General features: G+C 43.1%; 1 protein-coding gene across 19 annotated transcripts in view; it reads right to left on the reverse strand.

The window, feature by feature from the left end:
- The window catches only part of LOC309701940 (receptor-type tyrosine-protein phosphatase delta-like), a 409,167-nt gene that overhangs the window by 122,463 nt on the left and 261,505 nt on the right, over window positions 1–25,199 (reverse strand). Inside the window, exon 1 of one of the 19 annotated variants that reach the window (XM_082526273.1) lies at window positions 17,794–18,153. The exons of the other annotated variants lie outside the window; for them this stretch is intronic. The gene's annotated coding sequence lies outside the window, so the exon portion shown is untranslated. Of the gene's footprint in view, window positions 1–17,793; window positions 18,154–25,199 lie in introns of those variants that run through there. 19 annotated transcript variants of the gene reach the window in all.

The following is a 25,199-nucleotide window of genomic DNA, read 5'->3' on the forward strand; positions in this document are numbered from 1 at the left end:
TCATTGCCTAACCAGCTAATCAATAGCACAGAGAAACACTATTTCAGCTGGCTCGCTGAGCTCTCTGCACAGGAGAAATACCGCAAGTGCCAACTCAGTCTCCTTTTGTGGAGTTTCCTTTTTGTTCTCCACAGCATGTGACAGCAGTATTTCGTTAAATATATTTAGCTTATACTCAGGAAGTGATGTATCTTGTGAAGTGGGGAGTGTGCACCTACGCATAACCTGAATTGGACTTTAGAGAGAAGGGAGTGGGTGGGAGCAGCTGAAGTATGTCATTGATATTAACAAGAGAAAGCTCTATTGTTCATATAGGATGGACTGCAGCTTATCCAAAGATTTGGCACAAACAGAACAGCTATTTCAAAAGAATTAGATCATAAAAGGCAAATATATATAAAGACTCAAACTCAAATAACTGTCTCTGTTAAATCAAGCATAGCTAGATCAGCCTACGGCACGCTTGCACCCTTCTACACATCTAATTGGCAATCATATAGGTTATGCTATTTAAGCTACTTTACCCAGTCACTCTGCATATGCATACTGCTTTGCAACCCACCTTTTCCCCAGCTGCCCCCTTCATCCTCCATCTGATCTAACAGTGACATATCTGACAGCGCCCTGCTGCTACTCCCTCTGCATACATTGTATGCGTGCAAAAGGTCGGGGAGGTCCCAGAACAGAGTCCTGCCGCCGAACATAAATGACTGGCTGATAAAAATAATCTTCTTTTGACTCTTAACTCTTAATAAAAGTGCACAGTGAATTCAAGAGGCGCTGGATTATTTTAGACACTCTTTTTATTGTTAGGTAGCGCTTTGATGCAGCTCGGGTGCAGAAGCTGCTGGGAATGGATGCGGTCCTCCCCTCTTGGCTGTTGGCATTCCAATCTCGAGAGAGACGTGAGAGTGGCACCTCTAAAACAAGGACTCCAGTCGGTGTGTTCAGTCGGGGGCTGTGATGTGAGGGAGGCTTTAAATGTTGGCAGACTTAAATAGCTGCTCATATGACCCATCATGCCTGACCTACGTACTCTTATCGCACTGCTGTTCCATAGATATCTTTTCTAATTTCACATGCCTCTGCGTGTGTGTGTGTGTGTGTGTGTGTGTGTGTGTGTGTGTGTGTGTGCATATGAGTATCTGTGCAGCAGAGAAGTTGGTGAGTATGAAAGACGATTCCAGATGCTCCCAGCTGGCTGTTGCCCAGTGAGGCTAATACACTTCTGCCTGCCTAATTAGAGCACACACTCACACAGGCATGCACAGTCGACCCCTCCTCACCACTCATGTCCCGCTGTTTCAATGGGTTTATGGTAGGAAGAACATATGCCCCCCCACTGTTTTATACAGGACACAAATGCAGACAGCTAAACAAACAACCAGGGGCTTAATTACCTCATAAGTGAGGCCAGGGGTGAGGGCTGCTGTTGAGTCACAGTGGCATAAAGGCTGTGCAGTGTAACATGGGAAAATGTAAAGCTATGCTGTAAATGTAACTGGTGTGTGGATCTTGATAAAAGCGGTGGGAAAATATTTAGCAAAATATACATATATGTGATGGCAAGCAGTGTGGGAGTCTAACCAGCTCGTTCAGTACCTCAGCTGCTTTGTGCAAACACAAACTAACAGGACTCCATTTGACTCGTTGTAACGTGGGGGTGCAGCTCTGGCTTCTGAACCGGCCGCCACTCCATGTGTCCTGTCAAGTGTAACGTGTTTATTCAGGACGTGCACTCAACACGTGTCTAAATGTGTTTACCTTGTTGATCCTTTCTTTAGGCAACCAAACAACAGCCTTGCAAACAGCTCTGCTCTTTAGAAATTACAAAACATGATCTATCTGGTCTTGCGGACGGCCAAGGAATCACATTTTTCTCAGACCCTTGGTGGGCTCGAACTTTAGTGCCTTAGGTGACGAGCCTGTGACTGATGTCACCGCCACCGTCACTCACGCTCTGAGGGGGAAGCCATACAATTTGTGTCTGTGAAGAACAATGAATAGAAGAAACTTTGCGACTGTTTCACAAACTACCTTGTCACCGCGCTGTCACAACACAGGGTGTCAGACGTCTCCTACCAGCCTGTCAAAACTGGAATGTGGTTGGCAGTCTGACTTCTTCTTCTTTCTTTTATGCAGACAAAAAGCGGCAATAAAGACTGCAATCATCAGGAAAAACTAGGTTTGGTGTGTATGCTTCTCTTCATTGTTGTAACCGCATCTCTTTTTTTGTGTTTCTAAGATTTTATTTGCAAAATAAAGAACCCTCCTTAATAATCAAGCTGTCCCGACGTACTAGAAAATGTCAAATTTGGCTCCTTAAACTCATTACATAAACGCCGAAATCAAACAGGAAGAGTTTGTGTATGAATTTGCAAGTCATGTCAGCCCACCAACCAAGGTCTAAAAGGGTAAACAAAAGCCTCAAAGCAACACACACTGAAGCAGCGCCAAATGGGAACAACTGAAGGAGGGGGAGATCGGTTTGGGGCACTGGAGCAACAGAGAAAGAGATCCCAAGGTCGGTGTTCTAGTGGCCGGCTACAGATGAGGGAGGAGAGATGGCGTGGACAGATGTCAGCAGTGATAAGCGTCAGGCCTGACGGGCTACAGCTCAGCTATCAGTTACTACTCTGGGCTTGAGGTCGGGCCGATGCCAAGATGATGCCAACGCCTCTCCGTGATGATCGGTGCCTCCGGAGGTTGTGCAAAATGGCTGCCGCCGTGCCAGTGCATTACTACGAGTCACTGGCTCTGCAGTTTTTTTTTTCTCTTCAAAGGAAGTGCCATCTGTGAGTGACAGCGGGGTCTAAGCCATTTATTTTGAATGCAGTAAACAAAGCTGCCATTTTTGCATTTTGGGGGTCTATATGCTTGGATATCACCGCGGGCGAAACTGTTCGCTGTCATGAGAGATATTAAACGCAGTGTGATGTATACCCTTCCTCTGTCTCAATTTATCTAGTCAAATCCGTGCTCCCTCACGAGCATCAGTCAAGCGGCAGGACAAAATAAATCCTCATTTTCGCATCTGAAAGCAGGCCGGACAAAAATCCAATACACAGGAGAGTGCTTGGTCTTGCTTTAAGCACAACAACTCCCGAGAAAAAAGAAGCGGGGCATTGGGAAATAAATCAATATCAGACCATTTACTATCATATTCTATGGTCATCGATGACCTGTCAAACCATTTATTTCAGAGTCTGGACTGCAAACCAAAATCATTTTCCAAAGAACTTTCTCTACATCCAAAACAAATAATGAATAACTCGCAAATCGATACTGTGTGCTTTATTGAGCTCACATGCTTGATTTGAGTCTGGCGTCTGGCCCAATTGTTTTTCATTTGCCAGACATCCTCCTCTCTCCCGCCTTTATTCGGCTTTGTGCGGCGCTAAATAATAGCAAAAAGCCCTTGAATGATGCGTGCACGCAGCCATAGTAGGAGGACTATATATTTTTTGAGGATAGCAAAGCTCCCTTGCGTTCCGCCAGCTCCTCTGAGTCATATGTTTTAAGAGACACAATTTTAGCAGACTGATTTGACTGTTGAATTCACAGAGGCTCAACAGCGCGAAGCAAAAACATCCGCCACCCTTGATCAGTGCCTCTCAATAGGCCTCGGGTTTCTCAATGGAATCAGCGTTGGCAGTGCCACATCAATCCGGGTCGCACCCCGCTGTTATACTGAATGGGGCTGAATAAAATCATTGCAGACAGACTCGGAGCTCGCCAGGGCAGGGTCAACCGCTTTGACCCCCACTGGGAGGCCAGGCCCCGTCTTCCTGCAAAAAAACAAAAAACAGAAGAAAAAAAACTGCCTGCATCAGCAGGACGCTCACAGAAATCGCTGCAAGAGAGGTTCCGCTAAGAAGCTTTGACTGACAGGCAAGCTCGCATTTTGTGCAGTATTTGACAGGGATGCATAACCAGCTCTTTGAGGAGGTTTTCTTTCAGAGACGCGGTCCCAAGCCAAATCAGTTAGCATGTGGAACGTCGTGAAGGAAATGAAAGTTGTGAGAGAAGCGAATAAGAAAGGCAGCAGTCTTATTTTATTGGAGTGAGACTTTGAACCTCCTGGCTATTAAAGCAAAAAAAAAGAGGAAAAAAGCTACATTTTTTTGCCTTCATCTCACCTAGGGGCAATCCCCGTCTGCCTAAGTATGAAAAAACAGCTGAAAAAACCCCCGTCTGGGGGGGGGGGGGGTCACGGCCTCAGTGAGTGAACGAGTAAAGGATATCGATTACCAATAAATTCATTAAGAACTAACGGGAGGACTTTCTGTGAGACGCAACAATTTGTTTCTGTCAAAACAAGAGTTGAGCGGTGAGGCCGTCTTCACCAGCTCAGTTTACTGTTTTGTAAATAAGGCATTGATAATGTTTTAAAATCAGCTGCCCCTTGACTAACCCCCAAACCTGCCAGACAATTAGGCGAACAGACGTAAAACGTTCTAACACGCGGACACCACAGTGACTTCTTTGAGACAGTGGCCATTATTTCCCAAAACGAGCACTTGGTAACGGCGTCATATATCTGCTCCTCTTGCGTCGTGCATCTGTCACGCCTGATGTTAGCTGGCAGCCGACCAGCAGGGCTGTTTCCATTCTGTCTGCATTTAATGTTTAATATGAAATGAAGCTTTCAAGGTTGTGAAATCTGGCACACGGCGGTTAACTGTACTTATTTTATTCATTTTCTTAATTCACGCCTGCACCGGTGTCCGTTTAGGGACATCTTTTTTACATGAAAGCTCAAACTGTATTCGCTACCCACCCCTTTTTTTTTTCTTTTTTACCTGCCTCCTAATCCCCCACCCCACTCGGGAAATCCTGTTTGCTGTATTTGAGATGCAGGGAATTAAACTTTCCCAGAACATCAATGATAAAACTGCCAAGTTTGTTGCCCCCTTTTGCACCCACTGTGACGCCTCTGCTCTTCAGGCCTTCGGAAAGGATGCGCCTGAAGATCGAGATACCGACTGAGGATGTTGACAACTGCCGTTATCGCAGCTCCGCTATTAATAAGATCGTCTGCTAGCTCGCGTCCCGAGGTTTGCCGCTCGGCGTTATCGTGCTCCGGGACAATCTAAAATGAAACAGTGCTGGAAATATGGTGCAGCTGTGATTGGGGGGGTGGGGGGGTGCAAAAATAGGAAGAAATGTGATGGGCCATAGTGTCAGCGTGGTTAATCGAAAATAATGGCCGGCAATTTATAGTTGCCATTCCGAGCAGCGCTGGATGTACTGATGCAGGAGATCGAATTTTAATGTCTGCGTTCCATCACTTTATACAGGCTACTGATGTTCAGGGCCCCGGCCAAACAGTACATGAATGTTTTGACGGAGGTTATCATAGAAGCGGTTATAAACAGCACTGTGTGTTCAACCTGTAGTGTGTACATGTGTATGAGGGCACATGTTACAGAACGCTGGTAAACATCAGGATGATTTGACAGTCATCTGATTTCCACCGGCGGCTATTTTAATAAATATACACGAGGAGGAGGAGGAGGTAAGCTCGTGGGACATGCAAATGACATCCACCTGCGTTGTTGTTGTTGAGGCCAGGGGAATTCTGAGACCCGCCTGTATTTTTCTTTATTTGAAACAAGTCAATCGAATCGCCCTCTCTTCGCTAGGTCCTCTAACTTACATAGATCCAGGGGAGAAAAATAAATAATTCCAGATGCTCGATAATCCTATAATAATTTGCTTTATAGCTGCTGGTCTTTGTGCCCCACAATAAACAGGTTAACCACAGAATTTGTTGGTGTTTCATCAGCAGATCAAACCAGCTTGATCGCCTTTCAACAGATACACTTTTTGTCGGTTTCAGGACTAAAGAAAAGTTTGCTTTTGATTTAGTTCATGCAAATACTGCATTCAGTGCACATGCAAAGCTCATGCAAATGTTTGGAAACTGACATCACTCATTCCCCTAAAGTGGGGTTTCATTTAAATCCCCCCCCCCTTTTTTTTTTTAGCTAAATGAGCCATCGCTTGCAATCTGCAACATTTGTGAAATTTATGTGTTTTTTATGTTAATTGCATCCCAAACAAAGCGCCATTAATCAATCTGTGCAGTCACATGTAGTGATGGATTGAGTCATGACTAACTTATTGATAAGCTGACCTCAGTTGGCTCTTAATGCACATAAATTGTGCCGTGAAGAAGAAAGGGGGTGGGGAGTGGTCTCCATTTCTTCAGTCTATGTTAGCTCGGCACAATCAGCACCTAACCAAGGTGTTACAGAGGCACCGGGAAAGGCCTTAAACAGGTTCTGTTGTGTTTGCTGAAGAGAGACCACGAGTGGCAATAGGTGATTTCCATACCATTCAACAGCATGTGATCTGCTTTGTTTTGTATCATGTAAAAGAAAGCACAGCACATCTTGACTAACCAGGAAAGGGGCTCGCTCAGACTGGTATTTAAAAGGGCTTCTAAGCACTCCATTCAGATACAGAAATTACAGATCAGCTATGACTCATGCTCCTCGGTGTTAGTTTTTTTAAATTTTTTATTAAAGTCACTCATTAAGCTCAGACTGTATTGTCGGTTCCCTCGGCTTACAGCACAAACGCCAAATAACCCACCTATAGAGCACAAGAGGCAGAAATCAGCTGCATACAATTTTTCCTTTTACACTGATCGTTTTCAGCATTTCACTCCTGACGTCAGAGCCCTTAATGAAGACAGCGTAGCTCGCCGCCGCCGAGTTCTACACAGCCAGTCTAAAGATTTTATTTCACTGCTTCCACAGCTTGCCTTATTTCACTATGGCTTAATGAGAGTCGTTTGGAATAATAGGCTTCCATTGAACAGAGGCATCTGCATCCACACAGCTCTAAATGAGTGAGCTAATTTCCAAAGATAATCACCTCTCCTGCTGTGTTTTTATGCAGTGATGCTGTAGATTTTTAGCCCTGGATTTAATGAAGTCAAAAATTACCTCCAGTCCTCTGGTAAACGTCTACAGACGCTGAATGTGTCACTGAAATTTCTCTTTAAAATCGCGAAAGAAAGATGTGATTTTCCGCATAAAGCTGGCAGTTTATTCAAGGTCCCTATTCAGGAAAAAAAAGTAAACTCTAGAATAGGTTATTACATTTCTATGAGCAAAATACAACTTCTTTTGTAAGAGAGAGAGGGAGGGTATCCTTGATGTGAAGCCCCGCCCACCTCCTGTCCAAATTTTCTGTTTGCGAGGGGAAGCCAATCAGGAGGGGAGCTAAAACAGCTCATTTTAAACAGTAGATAAACTAAAGCACTGCACTAAGGCTCAATAATAATGAATTATGCAAAGGAAACTGTAGAAGACACCTGAAACTCCGCATAACAGGTACCAATAAGTAAAATGATCATTTGATGTTATGTGAAAATCTGCTTTAATTCGTGGCATCCATTAGGTTAACGCGTAATCATCAACATGTTTTTTTCTTTAAACGTAAGTCCGTCGTTTCACTGACTGCTTGAAATCGGCCGCAGAGAAATTTCGACTCGCCCGACTGAAACACTTCACGCTGCTACAGAGACATAAAAAGAACTACAAACACTTTTTACATGTTTCCCAGAGCAAACAAGTGAGATTTCTTCGCATGCCTCGGTAATGAAGTCCACCGGGATATTCGGAGATACAATTAAAGGATGAAGTGAGCTCTCTTTTCGCAGCCTATTCTGTCTCCCCACTTTATTCCTCCCTGCTCTCTTGTTTAGTCCCAGTGTGCGTGTGAGCATTGTCACTGATGACACAGAAGCTATGGCGTCACGCAGTCACTGCAGATGGCAGATAAGAAAAAATAGGGTGTGTGTGTTTGGGGGGGTCAGGAAGGGAAGAATCGCTTACAAACGCTCACAGGCCATTTCGACAGAGAGAAACCCCGGCTTGTCAGAACAAATAGGAAAGGTCACAAAGTGTGACAATTTAGTAATGTCTCATTCACTGCGCTACACTCTCTTTTATTTAACTTCTCGCTCTCATGTCAGCGAAGTTGCCTTTAAAAAAAAGAAAAAGTCGTGCCCTTTTATTTCTGTAAAGGTTGCGCTTACAGGCAGCCACAAGCAAGAGAGACTGAGCTGTTTATCACATTCGCGGCGCATTTATGCAGCCGGGGCTCCAGAGGAGCTGTCAGTAATTTGGCAACATTTACAGTACTTCTCCCCTCGCGGCGGAGTGGCCATCGCAAAAAAAAGAAAAGAAGAAGTTATAGAATATGAAAGAAACTGAAATGGAGGTTAATTCCTCGATGCAGTGTTATGCAGGCTGGGGATCCAAACAGAGGAACGAGGCAACAATATGGCCAGCAGCTAGCGCAGGACACCGTCCTCGCAGCTTTGCGTTTAGCTTATCACAATAGATTTCCAAATAGCGGCGGAGGGTGGGAAGATGGGGAGAGAGAGCAGCAGGGGAGGGGAAGAAGCAGCTGCATTGTATATGTGTCTTTATGGCTACTAAATGAACCCTTCTATAGACTGTGACACAAACAAACCAGCACTGAAGAGCACACAAACACACACACTTATTGGGCTGTCACAGGAATGACAATCAGCTGTGACAAAAGGAGGCGATGGCCAGCATCAAAAGCTAAATCGGCATCCGGCTGCACATTTAACTGACACCCTTTCTCCCTTTGTGCAGACCTGAGGTGAGCATCTAAACTGGGTAATACTTATAGTTAGTAAGTCTGAATCTAGGTTTCAGCGACAATCATGGCGGTAAGGTTTAGATTCTTTTATCTGGAGTAGCTTTCACACTAATGCACACTTGCATTCTTGGCCAGTTTTTGCGGTGGCGGGACACTTGTCCTGCGGAGGGAGGCTGCAGCTGGCAGCCATCACGCAGAGCCTTTGTCATGGGGGTGTTTGGGCTGCACCAACATTTAGGTGGGTGGTACGTGTAAAAGCAACGTTTATATGAATGCCAGCTTAAATCCCAGAGTACGCTGTTATAGCATCTGCAATCTGGGCAACTTGATCTCAGGCTTATTTGGTGCTTTGGGTGATATATGAGTGCCATGTTATTTTAAACTTTAAGAGAAAAGAGGAAAAAGATATATACATGAGCATTCCAACTCCTATTTAACAACGTTCCCTTAATTCTGAGTTCTGACGGTTTTATTTTGTGATTTTGTGGGTCAGCACCCATCTGACTCGATAAAGAGCGTGCCAGCTCTTTAACTCTTCTTTTCTCAGCATTAAGGAAGAATGAAAGGCGATAGATGGTGTCCAGTTACAGTGATGCTGAACCTCTCTTGGAATGTTTCTTTAGGGTAGCCCGACAGGAGAACGCATGCAAGGACAAGGTAGCGGTAGGTAGAGGATTAAGCGTGGCAGCTACAGTTACAGTGCCCGACACCTGACACAGACTCCCCCGAACAGCATGAGAAATTCAGTGGAAAATAAGTTATATTAGAGGTCACAGGATCTGTAGCTGACTGTACTATGTAGTTTCTGTGAATTCAATGGACTGATGATGGTATAAAGGTTTGCACCTGTGAGATTTGTACGCCGTGTGAGGTGTGTCCCTGAAAATATAACGTTAAGGCAATGAATGAAACTGAAAAATGTGGATAATGTGGCGCTTTAAAGCTACAGTATGTAAAACTACTGTAGGTTATGTAACAGAAAAAATGATAAATATACATTACATACATATTTGTGTGTAATTACATATTCGAACAAACTGAAGAATTCTCATGAACTTAGAATGAATCCATTAAACATACATAGGAGCAGGCACCGGTTTGTGTAAGCCGCCATGTTCCCCTGCCATCTTGAATGCAGTCGCCGAGAGGGACATCGCTGTTCTGCCTAGTCGTGTTTTATGTCCCACACACGTAGTAGGCTAAAGGTGAAGGAGAAGAGAACTCGTAGGCGTTCTCATGCCTCGGAGGCAAATTTTAATCCGTGCCTGCACCTTCAGATTTAAAAAATGAAGGACCAAACCAATGTTTTCATAGGTACGATTTCATCTGTGAATAGGTCACACAGAAGTGAAAATGCAAAGGAAAGAGACACACGACGGGCGTTGGGATAAAACAAGGATAATTACAGGTACAGTACCCTTTTCCAGATGGAAGGAGCTGCAGAGGGCGAAGGATTTTAAACGCGACACTGAAGTTATCTGCTTTCCGATCGAACGGTAATTCAACCTAACACCTGGACACGTGGGGTTTGAAAAAAAAAAATAAAAAATTCAAACTTTTTAAACATGTTTGTCCTGCAGCAGCCACCATAGCTCAAATGATGCACTTGAATCTGGTGGTAAGAAAACTGCATGCAATCTGCAATCTACTGACATCTAGTGGTGAGATGTTGCACATCGCAGCTTTAAGTGTGGCAGCTTGGCCCTGGTGAATCTGATGAATAAACAACGTTTACAAGACACACAGCACTAGCATGATATCATCCACTGGCTGGTGAAGTCCTTGAAGCCTTGATCTTGGTGTTTTGAAACTGGACGTGACAAACGAGGGATGGTTCCACCCGAGAAACTGAGGACACACTGTGCATCAATCAATCGCAACATATACTGTAAAGCACTGTTTAATGTTTTTTGTCTCTAATAGTTACCATCATTTACAAAATGAACATATTGTTGGGCTCAGTATGACAGCGACTGAGACCGAGAACTTGTCGAAACGTGTCGAGATCACAGGGCAAAGGGTCATTTTCCCCTCAGATTTCTATAGAAGCAGAAACCTTGTTGCAACCAGAGCAGTCACCCCCTGCTGGCTTGAAGTACAAATGCAGTTTTAAAGCACTTCCACATAAGCTTCGCTTCTTAGAACAGAAAGCTACAGTATGTCTCATCAAGATGAAGATACATGGATATCTTGGTGACTTCACCGGGCTCGGTATGCCTAGCTTATTTATGCTATCTAGCACTCTTAAACCATTTCAAACATCTTAAGCCATTCCACATGAACTCCATTTAAGAGTAACCTAAGTCTGCTAAACAGCTCTGTCTAAAACTGTCTTTCTATGTTTAACTGTTGCCATCTCATCTCCCAGTAGATTTGTATATGTACAACACCAAATACAGTTAATTGCCCAAAGTGTTCACACGAATGTGGCAGCCTGGAAGATACCGACTCCTCGTTCGCTGTTTTTTATACTAGCGCCATGTCGGGTCCTAATGTTTAGATGCTCAGTGTAGATGAATGGTACACTTGAGAAACATGCAAATGGAAATAAACGAATAAACAAATTTAAGTATTACTTTATACATCCCTGGTAGCCAAGGGAATTTTCACTATAAATACATTGGCGGGGTCATGTGTGGCATAGTTTTCTAGCCTGACTAAATATAAACAAGGCCTGTCTGCACAGTGTTATCTATAACAGTGTGATGCAACTCTCCGAAACCCCTCTGAAATAGTTCCTAAAATATACATGAAAAGGGAAGGGAACGATATACCCATTCTTTTGTGTCGGCTGTTTGAAGACCCAGCTACAACCTTGATCTGTCATCCCTAAAATATCACAATGAGGTACGAAATAAAGGATGGAAGGGTGGGGGGAAGACAAAAAAGACTCATGCGCCGAATTAAGTTGTCAGCATTGCTAGCACCGTCGAAGCGCATCTGTTTAACCAACATTGTTATTCTAGTATAATGGCGGGGATCAGAAGAAGAAAAAACAAAATTTCCTTTGGGTCTTGGCAGGTTTGAAATAGGCAGGACAAGGAAACACTGCAGCTCACGTTAATGCCTAATACTCACTCACATTAATGTCTAATACGCACTCGTTTCTTTCCCACACAGAGCTCTGTATTCCCCCTGGGCTACCATTTGCTTTGCAAAATGCATGCATGAAATTCTTGAGACCAGGCTCCCCGTGAGAGTCTAAATAATAGATTACCAACACAGCATCCAGCCTGAGCTATAACTTCAGCCCCAACTGTCTGGCCTCATTAGTGAGGGGGGTGTAAAAGATAGCCAGCTGCTAGCCCAGGTGACGGCCCACAGCTCTGGCCTTTGGCTGCAGCGGCCCACCCTAAAGAGAATATACGGCGTCTCGCTCTTTGCAATTCATCTTGTAATCCGCCTTAAAGCTGCTAAGCTTCCGCTGAAGGCAAATGAATGGTGACCAATGGCAAGAAAGAGGAAGACGAAGAAAGAGGAGAGAGGAAGTTTGAGTGAGAAGCGCAGACAGGGAGGGAAAAAAGAAGAAGAAGGAGAAAATGTGTCCGATTCAACTGTGAGGAATCAAAGGTGGTTGGTTTGGGCTGTCTGGGCAGAACCAGAGGTGACCTAAGCCATTTTCATCCACTGATTGCCCCCCCCCCCCCCTTTTTTCTCCCTCCTTCTGCACCTCCCTCCATCTTTTTTGCTCTCTCTTCTTTCTCCTCTGTAGCTCTGTCTCTCTCGCCCTCTCTCTCCATGTCCGCTTCCAAATGGCAGTCATTATACCGGACATGAAAAGTCATTTTAGTTCCGCCTGGCTTCTTCAAAGCAGCTAGCTATAATTGCACAGTGAGTAGAGAGAGAGAATGCCACAGAATTTAAACGCTCGCTCGTAACCTTGCAGCGATGCAGGAATTTGAATTCCGATTTAAAACGAGAGACGTAAACGATTAATAATAAAGGAGACATATTCCCACAGCGTTGACGCCAGTACGTCCACATGTGCAGGACTTTTTTTCTACTCTATTTCCCACCTTCAGCGTGAGATTTCTATACGTCTTCCGAGACCTCTCCGCGGGTGCACTGGATTCCACTAAAACACGCGTCACTTCAAGAATTATGGCACAAATCGGGGAAACATTTCCAAATGATGAAAAATCCATCTCCTATTAAATGCATTCCTCATTCGTGAAATTGCTATGTGGCAATGTCACTGAACTTTTTAATGGAACCCTCTGCTCCTTGCCAATTCCGGTCGGAGTCCGGGAAATGCAAATGGGCGACAAATTCAAATCTTTACACCCTTTGTTCCGAAACTTCATTTAAGATAAAAGACATTTTTATTTGTGGTTTAATGTATGCAAATATTTTTTCTGTAGCACTGCTGTTGCAATAAATCCTGCACGTTGAGTCTATTCTTAGGTTTCGCTCTACCATCTACATTCATACGCGCATGTGTGTGTGTGTGTGTGTGTGTGTGTGTGTGTGTGCATATATAGACACACTGGGCGTCTGGGTGAGCACAGAAGTGCTTGCGTGTGTTACAATCTCAGGCCTGAAACAGTTTACAGCCCCTGAGGGTCATATATACGTAGCTCTTTACCAGTTTACGAGCTAGCCACCAGTCTGAGCTGAGCACCCCCTCCCTTGCACTTATCTCTTGCACCCTTATATTTGGCACAGCAGGTAGCGTAATTGTTCCTGGAAAGAGCCTATCAGCCAAAGCCTTCCATTTTTGACTTTTCGTCTCAAAGACCTTTATCACAACACCCCATATTTGCCCGGCTGCTGGCTCTAACCACAGAGTGCCTCTGAACAAAAGTGTCTCCGCTAAGTCGTTCCCTTTTGATGGAGAACGACGGGGTGAGTGAGCAGGGAGGTGAGTAGACTGAGAATACAGACTGGGAAATATGTCTTCTGTACAAGACCAGCAGCCCACCCCCACCCCAGCCCCCCCCCCCCAATCCACCAAACGTAACGTGGCTCTCTCGCGCGCGAGCAGAAACAAATTCTGAAACTGTCATACTTTAATTGAAATTCCATCACTTGTGTGGCTGCTATTGTGGAATAATTTGATAAAGCTGTGTGACATGAATGCACACAGGCCGCCCGCCACTTCCATTTCTTCCTCCAGCTTTTATTTCCTCATTCTGCCGGTTATTCAAATGAACCTCGCTGGATTCTGCTCTCAGCCTTCCCCAAAAATTAAGATAAGAGGAAATGAGACAATAGGAAGGGCATAAAAAGAAATGATGTTTTGGGTTGCAGTACAATCAAAATGAATCCCTTAAAAAAAATAGCACCAGGCTACCGTTTCATACTCCATCGCCTTCTTTCATGCAGCATTTGAAGCCAGAATTATCATGTTTCACTAGCACTCTTCAGCTTTCTTCTAAGTAGCCGCAGCTTTCCCAAAGTGTGGATAGTGACAGACTCTTAGTTGCTAGCTGGGGGGGGGCTGATCCAAAATGGAGGTCAAGGGCAAAATTATAATACTCTGCCAGTGCTGCTGACCCCGATCCAAATCCATACCCGCATACTTCCACCCCATGTATGTCCTCACAACTGGCTACAGGCGTTTGGCATCCATCATATCTCCTGAAACACAATCTCCAAGCAAAGGACAGCTGCAACAGAAAAGCACTCCTCCGTGTTTCTGTCACTTCGATAGTTCCCCTGTATGTAAAGGCTGGAGGCAGAGCCTCAAGGCGAAGCACTCCAAGCTGTTAGAAATGACACTGAGCGTTCCGCTTTTAACGCTTACAAGTGCATTTTACAAAGGGAGATGAAATCGCCATGAAAGAATGGGGAAGGAAGGCAGAAGAACTTTTCTTTCTAAAATTACACCTCATTTCAATGAGGCTAATTTGAAGCAGGGAGAACACGGAAACAAAACAAGACAAGGCATTTAAATCAGTCGCAGAATTGGAGAATGGGCGCAAACGGGGAAAGAACAAGCTCAGCTTCTCCCTCCATCCCCTCCGCTGCCAAAAATATTTATGCCTCAGCTTTCTGCCCTGACAGGGTGATGGACAGTAGAGGTGATTTTGCTTGGGCGTGAAAATAGGCTTCTTATTATTCCAACCCAATGGCAACTTGAATATCAATAAAAACTGCTAGCGTTCCCCTATGTGTAAAACCAATGCCCCGTAGCGGTGGTTTTTATCAAGCAACCCACCCTTGACGCTAGTTATGCAGTACTAGAGGTTACGGGAGGAAATGCTTGCCAAGTAAATAAGTGAGTGAAGCGATTGAATAGAGAGGAAAAACACCGCGGGACCACAGCCAAAGTGAACCAAGGGTAAAGTCATGATCACTTCATTATGCCGCGGTGCAGCTCAGTGTTGTGCGAAATCAAACTGCTTTCTCATTTGTCACAATGCATCAGGCTGGCCTCTGTGAGGTGGGGGTTCTGTAGTCGAAAGAGGACCCCGAAGCACAGCCGCACACGCCAGATTAGCAGGAAGAAACTTTTAAGTGTGCCATATACAAAATGCACATGCGAAGTACGGCGTGAGCTTCGTGGACGTGAACCTTCGTGGAAGCGTTTTCCCTCCAGAGCCCATCAAACTTCTCTCTCGCATCCACCAGCCACCCACCCTGCCAGCTAGCCTGCCTGCCAGTCAGTGGGTAGCTGTTAAGGGCCATTGTTGGCACAAAACAAGCTAGAATACACCCACTGGATTACAGGGGGCAGGCAGCGAGGGGGGGTGATTGCTAACAGACATATTGGCACTCCATCTCACCCAGTTCCAACACCATGGCGCCTGATAATTGCGGCCTCTGTGTTTACGTATCCATTTTTGTAATGTAAGTGTTGATTTCTCATTCCACACTTGTAATAGGGGCCCTGGCCTTGGAATTCCTCAAGTAGAGCTCTCTCTCTTTCACACACAGAGGCGCATGTAAAAGCACACACGTAGTACAAAAAAAAGTTTTTCCTGACATTTCTTTCTTTTCTTATTTTAAAGTCTTGAAAAAACAAAATAAAGCAGTGAGTCAGAGCTACTTATCCGTGCTGAGACAATGGGAGTGTGCGGAGCAGGCACACTTGTTTTTAACCGGCCTCGGCTGTGTGCCAGTTACGGATGGTGGATAAGGAGATATTTAAAGCTCCCGCAGTCCTTCCAGACATCTCTGTTACACCGAAGGCCCTGCTGTCAATTAGCTTTTATCGGCGAGCTTAACATTTAACCAACCAGTGGCGCGGCAATCAAATCGCACAGCTAAGCGAATGCGCACTGGAAAAGGAGCAGAAATAATAGAAGCGTCTGAAAGATCTCGAGTTCCCTTAAAACATGAAGTTTTCAAAACACCCGCTTTTCCCTCCAGCCACTGTCAAAAATGTAGGATGTGATTTCAGAGTGTGCTTCAGGCACAGAAACTGAAGAAAAAAGGAGCAGATCGGCAGGCACGCTAAAGATGGCCCAAGCCCCTTGTAGGCACTTTCCAACCCCTGATCATTTTTCAATTTAGCAGCTTGAATGCCACAAACTCTTTGCATCCTTTGCGCGTGCACGTTCACACAAACACGTTCGTGTTTTCACAGGTTCAGACTTTGCTCACCAGCTGCATATCGTCTGGGAGGCTTTAGAACAGCAGAAGGTGAAGGATGAGGGGTGGGAGTGCAGATGGCCGCGTCGGTGCCACTTTTCGATGACTGAGACTCTTTTCTCCCTTCAGCGACTTTGGGAGGCAGCACTTAAAACGCAACGCCGCCTCGGCGCGTGTCCATTTTGCCTCCCTCTTTCGAGTGCTGCTGAAAGTGGAACTCGAATGTGTGGTGACAGCATTAATTGTGCTGTGTCAAAATCGGGCTAATTGTTTGAGCCTGGAACAGTCGAACGTGAAGGTACAGTGCAGAGATGCTGGGCGCGCTCTTCCCAGAGTGCTCACTGTGCGATGAAAACGCCTGAGCAAACACCCACATTCACTCTGATTTGAATGTTTAAATACACACACACACACACACACACACACACCATACTGGCCTTTCAAATCACCTCACTAGCCGACTCTGCCTTCGATCCCTGCCTTTTCATTTACCCAGACAGCAACACCACAACACATCTTGTCACTCTTTCATCCATTTTTTTTACACTGTAATCCCACCTAACGTGAATTGCTGATTATGTAGTTATACACATATTAATTTCCATCAAGCTGATAAACTATCATTTCATCCTTGGGGACATTTGTTACATTTCTAACACTGGTTGCTATACCTTGCATAAAGTTTTTCTTTTTTTTTTTCAAGCAAAAGAGGAGGGATCTCTAATCATGGCTTGTAGCCCCTCTCTGCTGCATTCTCCTCAGTGGCTGGAGAGAATGAGTCCCCTAGTGGCCCAACTGGCACACTGAGCACAGGTGGCATGTACTCCTGGAAATAAAGGCTCGCTTTCACCTGACTGACAGACAAGTGCTGCTTTTATTATTCTAATTTTTTAAAAGCAGTTAACTGTAACGCCTCCTCGTCAATAAACACTAAAAAAATGTTCTAAAAAAAGACAGGTAAGATGAGGGACCTCTGGAGAGTTTTTAGAATGCACTTTGAAAATTCCTCGCACTCCACTCGCTGCCTACAAAGGCAGGATGCACTAATACGAACCGTATACTCACGACAGCCACTCGGCTTATAAAGAGGGCTTAAAATAGCGTGTTTTTTTAGGATAACACAGCGCAGAAAAAAATAGTTACCAGTTTATTTTAAAATAAATAAAAAAATAATGTAAAAAGCAAACGTAAATATTATAAATACATTAAGTGCGTGCGGATAATCTACTGAACACCTCAACGCAAACCCCACGTCATGACCAAAATATAGCACAGACAAATTTGCTCACGTGCAGGTGCATTTTAAGGTTTTTGTTTTTTAAATCAGCCAGTCAAAGGAAGCTATTTCGTGTCATTCCGCGCGAATTTCTTACTGTAATGTGGCCCTGAAAGCAACATCGCGTCGCGCGAGTTCACAAAAACTACAAGTTGGACACACGAACACGGCAGCGCGAGGACAGAAAAGCCCGTCCACATACGTGTAACGGCCCCCGCTAATGTTTGAACCAACTTCGCGAGCCTGTGCGCGCACCTCAAATCACTGCGGCAGCCACTTCACTTCCCACCGTCACAACCTCCAAACTCCCAGGCTCGTCAAACATCTCTTACCTTATCACCATTTTGCAGTCACTCTCAAACTCAGTCTGTCCTTTATTTTTTTCTGCGTAAAGGGAAGTCGAGTTTCTTTTTCTTCTTTCTGTTTTACATCCACTAAATAGCAGGCGAGTCCCGGGGAAAATACCGTGGAAGAAAGAAATCCGTCCTCAGGTCCTTCTTCTTCTTTCTTTCTTTCCTTCTTCTTCCCTCCCCCGTCTGTTCGTTCTTATTTCGCGTCTTTCCTTGAGATGTCCGTCACCGGTGATTGGGGGGGGAGAGATGGGGGTGAAAAAAAAACACGCACGTGGGGCGTGTATAATATATTCTCTGGTTTGGGTCTGTCTCTGTTGTGCTCGTTAGATCTTCATTGAATTGAACGTGGCGAGACTGTGGTTGTGTTTGGAGAGCGCGGTGTGCCTGGGACACACTGCTCTCTCTCTCTCTCTCTCCCCTCACTCATCCGCCTCGGTACGTCTGTCTGAGTCTCTCTCTCTCTCTCTCTCTCTCTCTCTCTCTTCACCGAGACCTGAGCACGAACTTAGTGTGTGCGTTTGTGTGTTTTTGCGTGTGTGAAAGGGTGGGTGGGTTGGGGGGAGAGGTGACGTCACTCAGCGAGGTCCCACTCTGCCAGCTCTCCTGGATCAACTTTCCTTCCCAAGTCCACTGCAGGAATGTCCATTTGGACATGGCTATTTTAGAGGAAGATTGGTGTGAAAGGGAAGAGCCAGAGTGGGTGTGAGTGTTTAGATTTGACCTGGTAATTATTTTCAGATGCTAAATCAAGACAACCTCTTTAGCTCCCATGTGTCTCTGTATGTCAGTTATTTTAGAGTTGTAAATGTGTTGTAAAGATTTCCCCCCCTTTTTAAGTCATTTTGAATCAGATTCCAACACGATGTCTATCAGCAACAGACTGTTTAATACAAATAAAAAGATGTGTCTATGCTGCACATATTTAGAGAGAATCCACAGAAATGAGGTGTGAGGTCAAAAGGGGGAATTGAATGGCTTTGGTTGTCAAGGAGGCAGTACATTACAAACAAGTAGAAATCAGTGCAGTTGGTCAGGAACATCTCCCTCTAACCATCATCAGTCAGGATAGTTCATTGCTTCATCTACAAATCAAAGTTAAGACTCTATAATGCCCTCATATCAGACTCCGCCCCCCCCCCCCAAAAGTAAGTATGTTTCTTTTTGTGGGTCCAAGCCTATTAAAACTGAACTTAGCTTAAATAGGCTTGTGAGCACGGGACATGGTAGAAGTAGAGAAACGTTTTTCTCGGGTCCTACCTACTTCCTGTCACCATTACTTATTTCATCTGTAGTTGCATAAAGTCACAGAATGCCACTCACTTTCTATGATCTCTGGTTACAGCATTGCTCTAAAGGACTTCCATTGTGGATGTAGTTTCATGGTGGAATGTATGCTACCATCCAGACATGTTTGTTTTCAGGGAAGGTCTTGCTTATTTTAAGCAAGCCTATGTTAAACCACAACAGTGTGGTAAAGGTCTGGTAACTGAAAGGGGCCTGTCTGCAGTCCAGACCTGACACTCGTTGAAAGCTAGTCTGATTATAAAACCAAAAAATACAACAAATGAGGAACTGATGGAAAGAAACACCGCAATGGAAAGAGACAATCTAACGAGCATCTGGATAAAATGCCAGCCACTCCACTGAACTGAAGTTAGTGCTCTAACACACAAAAATGTCCACAAACATGCTTATTTATTCATGACATTTTCGCAGTTACTTATTGTCAGTAATTGACCTGCAGTCTTCCCAACTCTGGACAGCTGCTGGCTAAACAACAACAGCCTATTATAAGCTAACACTATGATGGCATAGTGCTAGCTTGAGTGTCCTAAAAAGCACACTTTACCTCTGACAAAAAAAAAAAAAATTACAATCTTACATCGTATGACTTTATTCACTACATGTTTGACTCTATCATTGCTAGATCCAACCTCAGAGAAAGTTTTACTAATTCTAGCTAACATAGACTAACAGCAGCTAACACTGGCTAACAACCGCTAACGGAGGCTAAGAGCAGCACTTATCGACAGAAAAGTTCAGAATATCCTCAACAACTCACATCAGCATCTGAAGTTAGCTTCACTGACTCATCAATTCGTAGAAAACTCCTTCCACAAAGTTTTACAGCCACCTCCAGAGTAAATAGAGTTGGACAGATTGACAGCTGAGGTAACAGCGGACTGACACCTTACACTCACTACAGATGAAAAAAGAGTCTTTGGGGTGATTCAAGGGGTAAAAATATAAAATACTGAAAAATATATAATTGGCACATATCTGCTTTTTTTTTTTTTTACTGATTTATTACTAAATGTTAAGATTATTCAAATATGCTACAACATAGTGTGTAGAAAATTGCTCAGAAACACTGGCTGGTCATGGCTGTTATGAGGTATAGTCTAGATTTAATGTTTTTGATATCTCTTGGCTGACTAAAATATATTAGCGCTACACCTTAGATGTACTTCTTTTGCAGGGGTAAAAAAACAGAATTCAGTTGCAATCTACTGACAGCTAGTGGTGAGATTTTATACACTGTACCTTTAATTTCAGCTATGGGTTACCAGTAAAGAGGTAGTCTCCAAAATGATCAGTTTCTGTGCTAATACTTGTATAGATGCTGTATTATGTAAGCAAGACAAGATGAATCTGTTACAAAGTGCAGTACCTGAGTAGTAGTTATAGCTTTTATAGCTAGTAAATGCAGCTGCCAAGCCAAGAATAAAAACAATACCATAAAATAATCAATCTTAAATACGAGTTGTACTGTACTTGTGTTTGTTACTTGATTATAGATGGTTGCTTTTCCCCACAGTGGACAAACAGAGATGTAGCATTACCTACATTTCCTGACTTTGGTTTGGTTCATAATAAATATCATTGTGTACAGTAAGGTGCCTCTAAACCCTCCTGAGAGACACAGATCCCTGTAGGGATCTTATATTGATTCTTTTGTCAAACTGAACCTAAAGTGCATGCATGCAAGCATTGCTTCTTCATGTAGGAAAACTGCCTTTACATATGCAGGAACTAAACCAATGCCAGCCTGTTGATCAGGAACCTCCAAGTCTAAGAATTCCTAGATGTGGTTCATGCATGTCTATGTCACCGCCTAGGCATAATGTCACACAACAAGGGGATAATATTGCTCTTTATAACACAGTGAAGTGAATGGACCTCTGATGTAGGGCTACAGAAAATAACAGCAATGGCCTGGGGAGACAGATGACTAAGACCAATAGTGTTTTCAGAAAAGTTGCCTCTATGGCAGCAAGCCAAAACCTCTGATGAACAACCTGGCCCTGCAGACACGTAGATCTAGCATCCAACAATAGTACACTGAGAGACAGAGAGACAGACTACTGCAGTCAGCAGATCTGTTTTCTTACCTGCACTCAGCCACGTCATGTATCTGATTGAGTAACCGTGATGGTGATTTACACCTGCAAATTATACCCAGCTTCATTTTGTAAGGGCAGAATTAGATTCAGTCTATGCATGTAGAAAAAGAAAGTGTTGGTTTTCTGACAATGAACCATGGAGCAACTCGATGAAATTACTGTAAGGTGAACTATTGGCCTCAACTGCTGGCTATGAGAAAGCATTGTGGGAGTGAGACTGTTGTGTCTCAAGGCACAATGCACTGTAGATCACAAATGTGTGGATATCACGACAACACTTTCTTGGATTGTTTGGAATATTATTCTTATGTAAAAGGAGTAGAGGTTGGAAAGCTAATTTGGTTGTAACAATGAGGTGCCAGATTCCAAACATTTAAAGATTCAATTTCATTCATAAAACTCAATTTGCTTTAATAAAACAATTTTGTTGACATTCACCCTTGATGCATGACTGCAAGAGATTTTGTTTTTTCAAATCTCTCAACAATATTGTTGATCTTTGAATATAATTGCGTGGCACTAGATATTAGATTTACAGTTCTGCTCTGCTTCTAACCTTGTTCTTTTATATTCTTGGCACCATCTATAGCAGTAATACAGCAGCACTTGTTGATAAATGGGGGCAAGGGTAGGATTTATCAAGAGGCTGCCTTGCTCCCCTATCGTGGCTGAACTTTGTTGCCCAACAAGACACGGTAGTCTATAAACCAACTGTCCTTCAATAAGAAGGATCCAAGAGAGACCTGGGAAAATAGATTACCACCTGCTGCAGGTTTACCTACCAGCACTGACAGGAAAAGGACAATTTTAAAGACTCTAGCAAGGGAAAATTTCTTTGTTGTAGGACAGTGATAATGCATTAGTGTTACATGCGTCAGTAGTGTTTGAAATCCTGCAGTGGACATATTTACATTTATATGTGCGTGGGGTCATGCAAAGTGAAGCACTGATTGACATTTACTATGTAAATACAATGCAAATGCTAGTAACGATGCTAAAGGTTATCCTGTATCAATATGCATTCACTTTAGATGAATAATGTAAATAAACCCTTTGATGTATGTGCTTCCCTGTGTACGTACCCACACAGTAAATCTTTGGGGATGATTCTGACTTTAGAAAACTAATTAACATTAAATATTCTCAATACTTTGAAATTCAGTGGAACTGCTTTTTTCTTTTTCAGTAGACAAAAATCAGCAGTTGACTGTTGAATAATTTGAATGCCATATTCAATTATAAGCAAAGTCAGCGCTGTGGATATTTAAATAATGTGCTACGCAAGCTATCTGAATTCTGGTTGAATATGTTGGCAGCTATTGCAGGTACTGGCATGATATTTTACACAAACATTAGGCAAATGTCATTCTTCTTCTAGTTTTGCCGACAGGTCAAAATTGTTCACATGTCCTGTCAAATATCTCAAAACTAGCATAACTATTGGCACCAGTTGGTTTATAGAACGACTCGTAATAACTTCGGACATATCCTATGACTTTTCAGTCTTATACTGCTTTAAAGTTGAAACAGCTTCAGATTTTAAACAGATACTTACATCTGTTAGTTTTCAGTTTTCAGTTTTATATGTCATATGCAAGTTAGCACAGGGTCAACATTGCAATGAAATGTGTTTGATGAGCAGCAGTAAGAGAAAATATAATAAAATATAATAAAATAAAATAATAAAAAAATAATAAAAAAATAGAAAAATAGTAAGGAGCAAAATATTAGAGAGACATGGTAAAAGAGAAAAGATGACTAAATATATATGTATCTATAAATATAAATATATGTACACTAGTGATTAAATAAGAAAATCTTGAAAAGTTATGTCGCATGTTAGCATTTAGCCCCTATATGCTTCACTAGTATCGTAACTGTAGAGTTATTCTTTGTTAAAAGTACCGCAAGTCCCATTTAGCCTTTCACAGCTCCTTTGTGCCATGGTGCTTGAGTTGGTGGATCATTTCTGCTTAAGTTAAACCTTTTCCCTCTGCAGGGTCGTCAGCAGTGTCCTTGTGGACAGTTTAAGCTACTGTACAAAGCAGATTAATTCATTAGATGATTTTTTGTACTGGGTGCATTGTTTAGTTCTTTGGGATCACACCTTAAAGTCACATTTATGTGTTGTGTTTCAGCTTTGAACCAGCTTGATGAGTGGTTCTATAAGTTGTGGGGAGAGAAACAAAGAACCTTTATTTTGCTTAAAGAGGTTCTGAGTAATGTTTGTCAGATGAATTTGAAAAAAGGCTACTGTTGACACACATTATCATTGCTCAACAGGTTTGGGTCAATTCGAGTGCAACTCAATCCAATAACTGTTATATCAGTAACACTTCAGTTAGTGTTTTGATTGCAGATAATTTGCAGAGTAACTCTGATTATACAGACTATTTATAATTCAGCAACCACATTTAATGCTAGATTTAAAAAATCAACAACAACCAAAAAAAAACCCCAATATCTTTCACTGTCAATCTTCTCATACCCCGAGGTTCAGGCCTTCTCACCCTTGACAAGTTGCTGGCACTTTACAAATGACTGTCTGTCAAATCATTACTCTGGTTTCTGTGACCAAAGACAGCACCATGTATAATGCTGCAGAGAAGAGAGGCAACTTATCTGAATCAAAAACAAGGAGTGTTGTTTTCAGCTCCTCTCGCCCAGGAGTTGATACATTTATAGCCCCTACCTCCCCCCACAGTCCCGATCAAGTAAACCAGTCATCGTAAAATTAATTTCCCCATCAAGCGAGACTCGCGCTCTTTGGGATAACAATCTATCTTAAGCGGATAAATCTAATCCAATGTGTTGAGACGGATGGAGATTGACTTATTTATGGCCGCTGCCCATGCAGTTGAGAAAGAGAGGAAGGAGGGTGGTGGGTGGAGGGGGCTAAGTGCAACAAATGCCAAGGTGATACTGCACATATCTCCAAGGCACGAAAAATGTAAACCAACACCCAACTCTAGTCCTTGGCCGAGACATCTAATACTTCTCTCCTTCTTGGAATCTGTCAGATGTGATGAATGGCTAAGCATACAGTCATGCCTTCATGAGCAATTAACATTTAGTCAAAAATTGGAAGACTTAATAGTCAAAGAGTTCATCACAGACAAAACAAGATTTTTATGATGTCGCCGAAACGATTGTGATGTTTAAACGTGAGATTGATTGCCGTAATTACGCAAACGATATGGAAGAAGTGACTAATTTACTGGTCAGACGCCAGACAGCTGTATAGAGACTTAAACAATCACTGATAATGCCTGCACAATTCACTTACTGACCTACATAACTTGGAGACTACACAGTCGTATCACACGTCTCTGAGGACAAATCACACTTTAATGTCAGACCATTAAATTAACCCTGTTTATCTTTTTCAAATTGCTGCCTTCGAGAATTACCTTGACCCAAGATGGCTGTCTCATGACGAAGGGTGAAAATTGTGTATTATTATTAGTTATTTTCTTGAAAAGTCATGATGGCACAAAGAAAAATTGTAACAATCAGAGTGAACTTTGCAACCTTTAACCGAATTAATAATTTTTAGGTTAATAGTTTTCTGCAATGTTAAGTTATCCTGAATAAATAAGCTACAATCCTTATAACTCTCTGTCTCTCTATCTGATCCGATTTGACTGACACTGCAGCGAATCCAATTTTGATCTAAATGTTGACAAAGTTCACAGACACTGTGACACTGACATTTTTTAAGGTTCAAATGCATAAATCTCATGCAATAACATCCGAAAGATATTATAATATTAGACGAGCTTACTAAAGGTCTGCGTTTCATGTTTGATCTGTTTTCACTTGCTATCAGCTGTGCAGCACGTTACATCAATATGCCATGCAAAAGGTAGTGAGACCAAAGAAGCACACACGAGCGCAGACTGCTTGTTCATTGTGTATTAGTTGCATAATCCATAGCTCGGTGTGCAACAATGCGTCAAATATTGCCCTTCGCACAGAGGG

The sequence above is a fragment of the Aulonocara stuartgranti genome (assembly GCF_965226115.1).
Source record: "Aulonocara stuartgranti genome assembly, chromosome: 3".
Lineage (NCBI taxonomy): Eukaryota > Metazoa > Chordata > Actinopteri > Cichliformes > Cichlidae > Aulonocara > Aulonocara stuartgranti.